The sequence below is a fragment of the Echiichthys vipera genome (assembly GCF_963691815.1).
Source record: "Echiichthys vipera genome assembly, chromosome: 9".
Taxonomy (NCBI): domain Eukaryota; kingdom Metazoa; phylum Chordata; class Actinopteri; order Perciformes; family Trachinidae; genus Echiichthys; species Echiichthys vipera.
This window is the reverse complement of record NC_139834.1, coordinates 32889299-32901513: the sequence shown is the minus strand read 5'-3', so window position 1 is coordinate 32901513 and position 12215 is coordinate 32889299. Positions and strand designations below refer to the sequence as shown.

General features: G+C 27.2%; 1 protein-coding gene across 1 annotated transcript in view; it reads left to right on the top strand.

The window, feature by feature from the left end:
- Positions 1–12215, top strand: part of LOC310951206 (odorant receptor 131-2-like) — a gene marked incomplete at its 3' end in the record, with an annotated part of 110987 nt that overhangs the window by 56709 nt on the left and 42063 nt on the right. The window lies entirely within an intron of this gene.

Here is a 12215-nt window from a genome sequence, read left to right as displayed (position 1 = left end):
ACAAAACAACTCTAACATCTAAAAAAACACAAACAACTAAAAGAGACATCAAACAACTGAAAGAAGACACAAAACAACCAAAAAAGACACAAAAAGACACAAAACAATTAAAAAAGACGCTTAAAGACACAAAACAACTAAAAAAAGAAACGAAACAACAAGAAAAAGACCCAAAACAAAAAAGTCACAAAACGACTAAAAATAGACACAAAACAACTAAAAAAGACACAAAAGGACTTAAAAAGACACAAAACAACTAAAAAAGACACAAAACAACAAAAAAAGACATAAAAAGACACAAAACAACTAAAATAAGACACAAAACAACTATAAAAGACACAAAAAGACACAAAATGCCTATACACAAAACAACTACAAAAGACACAAAACAACTCTAACACCTAAAAAAGACACAAAAAAACTAAAAAAAGACACAAAACAACTGAAAGAAGTCACAAAACAAATAAAAAAAACACAAAACAACTGAAAGAAGTCACAAAACAAATAAAAAAAACACAAAACAACTAAAAAGACGCAAAAAGACACAAAAAGACACAAAACAACTAAACAAAGACACAAAACAACTAAAAAAGACACAAAACAACTACAAAAGACACAAAACAACTAAAAAAGACACAAAAACAACTAAAAAAGACGCAAAAAGACACAAAACAACTAAAAAAGACACAAAAAGACACAAAACAACAATAAAAGACACAAAATGACTAAAAAAGTCACAAAACAACTAAAAAAGAAACAAAACAACTAAAAAAAACACAAAACGCATTAAAAAAACACAAAACAACTACAAAAGACCCAAAACAAGAGACACAAAACAACTAAAAAAGACACAAAAGGACTTAAAAAGACACAAAACAACTAAAAAAGACACAAAACAACTAAAAAAATAGACATAAAACAACTAAAAAAAGACACAAAACAACTAAAAAAAAGACATAAAAAAACTAAAAAAGACACAAAACAACTAAAAAAAGGACATAAAACAACTAAAAATAGACACAAAACAACTAAAAAGACGCAAAAAGACACAAAACAACTAAACAAAACACAAAACAACTAAAAAAGACACAAAAAGACACAAAACAACTAAAAAAGACACAAAAAACACAAAACAACTAACAAAAGACACAAAATGACTAAAACAAGACACAAAAAGACACAAAACAACTAAAAAAAATGCAAAAAGACACAAAACAACTTAAAAAAGATTCAAAAAGACACAAAACAACTAGAAAAAGACACAAAACAACTAAAAAAGACACAAAAAGCCTTAAAAAATACACAAAATATCTAAAAAAAAGACACCAAACAACTAAAAAAAGACACAAAAGACACAAAACGCCTTAAAAAGACACAAAACAACTACAAAAGACACAAAACAACTCTAACATCTAAAAAAACACATAAACAACTAAAAGAGACATCAAACAACTGAAAGAAGACACAAAACAACCAAAAAAGACACAAAGACACAAAACAACTAAAAAAGACGCTTAAAGACACAAAACAACTAAAAAAAGACACGAAACAACAAGAAAAAGACCCAAAACAAAAAAAGTCACAAAATGACTAAAAAAAAGACACAAAACAACTAAAAAAGACACAAAAGGACTTAAAAAGACACAAAACAACTAAAAAAAGACACAAAACCACAAAAAAGACATAAAAAGACACAAAACAACTATAAAAGACACAAAAAGACACAAAATGCCTTAAGAAATACACAAAACAACTACAAAAGACACAAAACAACTCTAACACCTAAAAAAGACACAAAAAAACTAAAAAAGACACAAAACAACTGAAAGAAGTCACAAAACAAATAAAAAAAACACAAAACAACTGAAAGAAGTCACAAAACAAATAAAGAAAACACAAAACAACTAAAAAGACGCAAAAAGACACAAAAAGACACAAAACAACTAAACAAAGACACAAAACAACTAAAAAAGACACAAAAAGACAAAACAACTAAAGACACAAAAGACACAAAACAACTAACATAAGACACAAAATGACTAAAACAAGACACAAAAAGACACAAAACAACTAAAAAAGACACAAAACAACTACAAAAGACACAAAACAACTAACAAAAGACACAAAATGACTAAAACAAGACACAAAAAGACACAAAACAACTAAAACAAGACACAAAGCAACTAAAAAATACACAAAACAACTAAAAAAGACACAAAACAACTAAAAAAGACACAAAACAACTAAAAAGACGCAAAAAGACACAAACAACCAAACAAAGCCACAAAAAAACTAAAAAAGACACAAAACAACTGAAAGAAGTCACAAAACAAATAAAAAAAACACAAAACAACTGAAAGAAGTCACAAAACAAATAAAAAAACACAAAACAACTAAAAAGACGCAAAAAGACACAAAAAGACACAAAACAACTAAACAAAGACACAAAACAACTAAAAAAGACACAAAACAACTACAAAAGACACAAAACAACTAAAAAAGACACAAAAACAACTAAAAAAGACGCAAAAAGACACAAAACAACTAAAAAAGACACAAAAAGACACAAAACAACAATAAAAGACACAAAATGACTAAAAAAGTCACAAAACAACTAAAAAAGAAACAAAACAACTAAAAAAAACACAAAACGCATTAAAAAAACACAAAACAACTACAAAAGACACAAAACAACAAGAAAAAGACCCAAAACAAGAGACACAAAACAACTAAAAAAGACACAAAAGGACTTAAAAAGACACAAAACAACTAAAAAAGACACAAAACAACTAAAAAAATAGACATAAAACAACTAAAAAAGACACAAAACAACTAAAAAAAAGACATAAAAAAACTAAAAAAGACACAAAACAACTAAAAAAAGGACATAAAACAACTAAAAATAGACACAAAAAGACACAAAACAACTAAAATAAGACACAAAACAACTATAAAAGACACAAAAAGACACAAAACGCCTTGAGAAATACACAAAACAAGTACAAAAGACACAAAACGACTCTAACACCTAAAAAGACACAAAAAAACTAAAAAAAACACAAAACAACTGAATGAAGTCACAAAACAACTAAAAAAGACACAAAACAACTAAAAAGACGCAAAAAGACACAAAACAACTAAACAAAGACACAAAACAACTAAAAAAGACACAAAAAGACACAAAACAACTAAAAAAGACACAAAAAACACAAAACAACTAACAAAAGACACAAAATGACTAAAACAAGACACAAAAAGACACAAAACAACTAAAAAAAATGCAAAAAGACACAAAACAACTTAAAAAAGATTCAAAAAGACACAAAACAACTAGAAAAAGACACAAAACAACTAAAAAAGACACAAAAAGCCTTAAAAAATACACAAAATATCTAAAAAAAGACACCAAACAACTAAAAAAAGACACAAAAGACACAAAACGCCTTAAAAAGACACAAAACAACTACAAAAGACACAAAACAACTCTAACATCTAAAAAAACACATAAACAACTAAAAGAGACATCAAACAACTGAAAGAAGACACAAAACAACCAAAAAAGACACAAAAAGACACAAAACAACTAAAAAAGACGCTTAAAGACACAAAACAACTAAGAAAAGACACGAAACAACAAGAAAAAGACCCAAAACAAAAAAAGTCACAAAATGACTAAAAAAAAGACACAAAACAACTAAAAAAGACACAAAAGGATTTAAAAAGACACAAAACAACTAAAAAAAGACACAAAACAACAAAAAAAAGACATAAAAAGACACAAAACAACTATAAAAGACACAAAACGACACAAAATGCCTTAAGAAATACACAAAACAACTACAAAAGACACAAAACAACTCTAACACCTAAAAAAGACACAAAAAAACTAAAAAAGACACAAAACAACTGAAAGAAGTCACAAAACAAATAAAAAAAACACAAAACAACTGAAAGAATTCACGAAACAAATAAAAAAAACACAAAACAACTAAAAAGACGCAAAAAGACACAAAAAGACACAAAACAACTAAACAAAGACACAAAACAACTAAAAGAGACACAAAACAACTAAAAAAGACACAAAACAACTACAAAAGACACAAAACAACTAAAAAAGACACAAAAACAACTAAAAAAGACGCAAAAAGACACAAAACAACCAAACAAAGCCACAAAACAACTAAAAAAGACACAAAAAGACACAAAACAACTAAAAAAGACACACAACAACTAAAAAAAAGACGCAAAAAAACACAAAACAACTAAAAAAAGACACAAACGACAAAAGAAGACACAGAACAACTACAAAAAAGACACAAAACAACTAAAAAAGACGCAAAACAACTAAAAAACACACAAAATTGAAAAAGACAGAAAAAGACACAAAACAACTAAAAAAGACACGAAACAACAAAAAAAGACACAAAACAAAAAAAAGACACAAAATGACTGAAACAAGACACAAAAAGACACAAAACAACTAAAAAAAGACGCAAAAAGACACAAAACAACTTAAAAAAGATTCAAAAAGACACAAAACAACTAAAAAAAAGACACAAAACAACAATAAAAGACACAAAATGACAAAAAAAGTCACAAAACAAAAAAAAAAAACGCATTAAAAAAACACAAAACAACTACAAAAGACACAAAACAACTAAAAAAAGACACGAAACAACAAGAAAAAGACCCAAAACAAGAGACACAAAACAACTAAAAAAGACACAAAAGGACTTAAAAAGATATAAAACAACTAAAAAAAGACACAAAAAGACACAAAACAACTAAAATAAGACACAAAACAACTATAAAAAGACACAAAAAGACACAAAACGCCTTGAGAAATACACAAAACAACTACAAAAGACACAAAACGACTCTAACACCTAAAAAGACACAAAACAACTAAAAAAACACAAAACAACTAAACAAAGACACAAAACAACTAAAAAAGACACAAAAAGACACAAAACTAAAAAAGACACAAAAGACACAAAACAACTAACATAAGACACAAAATGACTAAAACAAGACACAAAAAGACACAAAACAACTAAAAAAGACACAAAACAACTACAAAAGACACAAAGCAACTAACAAAAGACACAAAATGACTAAAACAAGACACAAAACAACTAAAACAAGACACAAAGCAACTAAAAAATACACAAAACAACTAAAAAAGACACAAAACAACTAAAAAAGACACAAAACAACTAAAAAGACGCAAAAAGACACAAAACAACCAAACAAAGCCACAAAACAACTAAAAAAGACACACAACAACTAAAAAAAAGACGCAAAAAAACACAAAACAACTAAAAAAAGACACAAAACAACAAAAGAAGACACAGAACTACTACAAAAAAGACAAAACAACTAAAAAAGACGCAAAAAAACTAAAAAAGACACAAAACTGAAAAAGACACAAAAAGACACAAAACAACTAAAAAAAAACACGAAACAACAAAAAAAGACACAAAACAAAAAAAGACACAAAATGACTAAAACAAGACACAAAAAGACACAAAACAACTAAAAAAAGACGCAAAAAGACACAAAACAACTAAAAAGACGCAAAAAGACACAAAACAACCAAACAAAGCCACAAAACTACTAAAAAAGACACACAACAACTAAAAAAAAGACGCAAAAAGACACAAAACAACTTAAAAAAGATTCAAAAAGACACAAAACAACTAAAAACAGACACAAAACAACAATAAAAGACACAAAATGACTAAAAAAGTCACAAAACAACTAAAAAAGAAACAAAACAACTAAAAAAAACACAAAACGCATTAAAAAAACACAAAACAACTACAAAAGACACGAAACAACAGGAAAAAGACCCAAAACAAGAGAATCAAAACAACTAAAAAAGACACAAAAGGACTTAAAAAGACACAAAACAACTAAAAAAGACACAAAACAACTAAAAAAAAGACATAAAACAACTAAAAAAGACACAAAACAACTAAAAAAGACACAAAACAACTAAAAAAAACATAAAACTAAAAAAGACACAAAACAACTAAAAAAAAGACATAAAACAATTAAAAAAAGACACAAAAAGACACGAAACAACTAAAATAAGACACAAAACAACTATAAAAGACACCAAAAGACACAAAACGCCTTGAGAAATACACAAAACAACTACAAAAGACACAAAACGACTCTAACACCAAAAAAGACACAAAAAAAACTAAAAAAAACACAAAACAACTGAATGAAGTCACAAAACAACTAAAAAAGACACAAAACAACTAAAAAGACGCAAAAAGACACAAAACAACTAAACAAAGACACAAAACAACTAAAAAAGACACAAAAAGACACAAAACAACTAAAAAAGACACAAAAGACACAAAACAACTAACAAAAGACACAAAACAACTAAAACAACACACAAAAAGACACAAAACCACTAAAAAAGACGCATAAAGACACAAAACAACTAAAAAAAAGACACGAAACAACAAGAAAAAGACCCAAAAACAAAAAAAGTCACAAAACGACTAAAAAAGACACAAAACAACTAAAAAAAGACACAAAACAACTAAAAAAGACACAAAACAACTAAAAAAGACACAAAAGGACTTAAAAAGACACAAAACAACTAAAAAAGACACAAAACAACAAAAAAAAGACATAAAAAGACACAAAACAACTAAAATAAGACACAAAACAACTATAAAAGACACAAAAAGACACAAAATGCCTTAAGAAATACACAAAACAACTACAAAAGACACAAAACAACTCTAACACCTAAAAAAGACACAAAACAACTAAAAAAAGACACGAAACAACAAAAAAAGACACAAAACAAAAAAAAGACACAAAATGACTAAAACAAGACACAAAAAGACACAAAACAACTAAAAAAAGACGCAAAAAGACACAAAACAACTTAAAAAAGATTCAAAAAGACACAAAACAACTAAAAACAGACACAAAACAACAATAAAAGACACAAAATGACTAAAAAAGTCACAAAACAACTAAAAAAGAAACAAATCAACTAAAAAAAACACAAAACGCATTAAAAAAACACAAAACAACTACAAAAGACACGAAACAACAGGAAAAAGACCCAAAACAAGAGAATCAAAACAACTAAAAAAGACACAAAAGGACTTAAAAAGACACAAAACAACTAAAAAAGACACAAAACAACTAAAAAAAAGACATAAAACAACTAAAAAAGACACAAAACAACTAAAAAAGACACAAAACAACTAAAAAAAAGACATAAAACAACTAAAAAAAGACACAAAAAGACACGAAACAACTAAAATAAGACACAAAACAACTATAAAAGACACCAAAAGACACAAAACGCCTTGAGAAATACACAAAACAACTACAAAAGACACAAAACGACTCTAACACCTAAAAAGACACAAAAAAACTAAAAAAAACACAAAACAACTGAATGAAGTCACAAAACAACTAAAAAAGACACAAAACAACTAAAAAGACGCAAAAAGACACAAAACAACTAAACAAAGACACAAAACAACTAAAAAAGACACAAAAAGACACAAAACAACTAAAAAAGACACAAAAGACACAAAACAACTAACAAAAGACACAAAACAACTAAAATAAGAACAACTAAAAAAGACACAAAATACACAAAACAACTAACAAAAGACACAAAACAACTAAAATAAGACACAAAACAACTATAAAAGACACAAAAAGACACAAAATGCCTTAAGAAATACACAAAACAACTACAAAAGACACAAAACAACTCTAACACCTAAAAAAGACACAAAACAACTAAAAAAAGACACGAAACAACAAAAAAAGACACAAAACAAAAAAAAGACACAAAATGACTAAAACAAGACACAAAAATACACAAAACAACTACAAATTACACAAAACAACTAACAAAAGACACAAAATGACTAAAACAAGACACAAAAAGACACAAAACAACTAAAAAAAGACGCAAAAAGACACAAAACAACTAATAAGACGCAAAAAGACACAAAACAACCAAACAAAGCCACAAAACTACTAAAAAAGACACACAACAACTAAAAAAAAGACGCAAAAAGACACAAAACAACTAAACAAAGACACAAAACAACTAAAAAAGACACAAAAAGACACAAAACAACTAAAAAAGACACAAAAGACACAAAACAACTAACAAAAGACACAAAACAACTAAAACAACACACAAAAAGACACAAAACAACTAAAAAAGACGCATAAAGACACAAAACAACTAAAAAAAAGACACGAAACAACAAGAAAAAGACCCAAAAACAAAAAAAGTCACAAAACGACTAAAAAAGACACAAAACAACTAAAAAAGACACAAAACAACTAAAAAAGACACAAAACAACTAAAAAAGACACAAAAGGACTTAAAAAGACACAAAACAACTAAAAAAGACACAAAACAACAAAAAAAAGACATAAAAAGACACAAAACAACTAAAATAAGACACAAAACAACTATAAAAGACACAAAAAGACACAAAATGCCTTAAGAAATACACAAAACAACTACAAAAGACACAAAACAACTCTAACACCTAAAAAAGACACAAAACAACTAAAAAAAGACACGAAACAACAAAAAAAGACACAAAACAAAAAAAAGACACAAAATGACTAAAACAAGACACAAAAAGACACAAAACAACTAAAAAAAGACGCAAAAAGACACAAAACAACTTAAAAAAGATTCAAAATGACTAAAAAAAGTCACAAAACAACTAAAAAAGAAACAAAACAACTAAAACAAACACAAAACGCATTAAAAAAACACAAAACAACTACAAAAGACACAAAACAACTAAAAAAAGACACGAAACAACAAGAAAAAGACCCAAAACAAGAGACACAAAACAACTAAAAAAGACACAAAAGGACTTAAAAAGACACAAAACAACTAAAAAAGACACAAAACAACTAAAAAAAAGACATAAAAAAACTAAAAAAGACACAAAACAACTAAAAAAAGGACATAAAACAACTAAAAATAGACACAAAGACATAAAAAAAACTAAAAAAGACACAAAACAACTAAAAAAAGGACATAAAACAACTAAAAAAACACACAAAAAGACACAAAACAACTAAAATAAGACACAAAACAACTATAAAAGACACAAAAAGACACAAAACGCCTTGAGAAATACACAAAACAACTACAAAAGACACAAAACGACTCTAACACCTAAAAAGACACAAAAAAACTAAAAAAAACACAAAACAACTGAATGAAGTCACAAAACAACTAAAAAAGACACAAAACAACTAAAAAGACGCAAAAAGACACAAAACAACTAAACAAAGACACAAAACAACTAAAAAAGACACAAAAAGACACAAAACATCTAAAAAAGACATAAAAAGACACAAAACAACAATAAAAGACACAAAATGACTAAAAAAGTCACAAAACAACTAAAAAAGAAACAAAACAACTAAAAAAAACACAAAACGCATTAAAAAAACACAACAACTACAAAAGACACAAAACAACAAGAAAAAGACCAAAAACAAGAGACACAAAACAACTAAAAAAGACACAAAAGGACTTAAAAAGACACAAAACAACTAAAAAAGACACAAAACAACAAGAAAAAGACCCAAAACAAGAGACACAAAACAACTAAAAAAGACACAAAAGGACTTAAAAAAGACACAAAACAACTAAAAAAGACACAAAACAACTAAAAAAATAGACATAAAACAACTAAAAAAGACACAAAACAACTAAAAAAAGACATAAAAAAACTAAAAAAGACACAAAACAACTAAAAAAAGGACATAAAACAACTAAAAATAGACACAAAAAGACACAAAACAACTAAAATAAGACACAAAACAACTATAAAAGACACAAAAAGACACAAAACGCCTTGAGAAATACACAAAACAAGTACAAAAGACACAAAACGACTCTAACACCTAAAAAGACACAAAAAAACTAAAAAAAACACAAAACAACTGAATGAAGTCACAAAACAACTAAAAAAGACACAAAACAACTAAAAAGACGCAAAAAGACACAAAACAACTAAACAAAGACACAAAACAACTAAAAAAGACACAAAAGACACAAAACAACTAAAAAAGACACAAAAAACACAAAACAACTAACAAAAGACACAAAATGACTAAAACAAGACACAAAAAGACACAAAACAACTAAAAAAAATGCAAAAAGACACAAAACAACTTAAAAAAGATTCAAAAAGACACAAAACAACTAGAAAAAGACACAAAACAACTAAAAAAGACACAAAAAGCCTTAAAAAATACACAAAATATCTAAAAAAAAGACACCAAACAACTAAAAAAAGACACAAAAGACACAAAACGCCTTAAAAAGACACAAAACAACTACAAAAGACACAAAAAGACACAAAACAACTAAAAAAGACGCTTAAAGACACAAAACAACTAAAAAAAGACACGAAACAACAAGAAAAAGACCCAAAACAAAAAAAGTCACAAAATGACTAAAAAAAAGACACAAAACAACTAAAAAAGACACAAAAGGACTTAAAGACACAAAACAACTAAAAAAAAGACAAAACAACAAAAAAAAGACATAAAAAGACACAAAACAACTATAAAAGACACAAAAAGACACAAAATGCCTTAAGAAATACACAAAACAACTACAAAAGACACAAAACAACTCTAACACCTAAAAAAGACACAAAAAAACTAAAAAAGACACAAAACAACTGAAAGAAGTCCCAAAACAAATAAAAAAAACACAAAACAACTGAAAGAATTCACGAAACAAATAAAAAAATCACAAAACAACTAAAAAGACGCAAAAAGACACAAAAAGACACAAAACAACTAAACAAAGACACAAAACAACTAAAAGAGACACAAAACAACTAAAAAAGACACAAAACAACTACAAAAGACACAAAACAACTAAAAAAGACACAAAAACAACTAAAAAAGACGCAAAAAGACACAAAACAACCAAACAAAGCCACAAAACAACTAAAAAAGACACAAAAAGACACAAAACAACTAAAAAAGACACACAACAACTAAAAAAAAGACGCAAAAAACCACAAAACAACTAAAAAAAGACACAAACGACAAAAGAAGACACAGAACAACTACAAAAAAGACACAAAACAACTAAAAAAGACGCAAAACAACTAAAAAAGACACAAAATTGAAAAAGACAGAAAAAGACACAAAACAACTAAAAAAGACACGAAACAACAAAAAAAGACACAAAACAAAAAAAAGACACAAAATGACTAAAACAAGACACAAAAAGACACAAAACAACTAAAAAAAGACGCAAAAAGACACAAAACAACTTAAAAAAGATTCAAAAAGACACAAAACAACTAAAAAAAGACACAAAACAACAATAAAAGACACAAAATGACTAAAAAAGTCACAAAACAACAAAAAAAAAACGCATTAAAAAAACACAAAACAACTACAAAAGACACAAAACAACTAAAAAAAGACACGAAACAACAAGAAAAAGACCCAAAACAAGAGACACAAAACAACTAAAAAAGACACAAAAGGACTTAAAAAGATATAAAACAACTAAAAAAAGACACAAAAAGACACAAAACAACTAAAATAAGACACAAAACAACTACAAAAAGACACAAAAAGACACAAAACGCCTTGAGAAATACACAAAACAACTACAAAAGACACAAAACGACTCTAACACCTAAAAAGACACAAAACAACTAAAAAAACACAAAACAACTAAACAAAGACACAAAACAACTAAAAAAGACACAAAAAGACACAAAACTAAAAAGACACAAAAGACACAAAACAACTAACATAAGACACAAAATGACTAAAACAAGACACAAAAAGACACAAAACAACTAAAAAAGACACAAAACAACTACAAAAGACACAAAACAACTAACAAAAGACACAAAATGACTAAAACAAGACACAAAACAACTAAAACAAGACACAAAGCAACTAAAAAATACACAAAACAACTAAAAAAGACACAAAACAACTAAAAAAGACACAAAACAACTAAAAAGACGCAAAAAGACACAAAACAACCAAACAAAGCCACAAAACAACTAAAAAAGACACACAACAACTAAAAAAAAGACGCAAAAAAACACAAAACAACTAAAAAAAGACACAAAACAACAAAAGAAGACACAGAACAACTACAAAAAAGACACAAAACAACTAAAAAA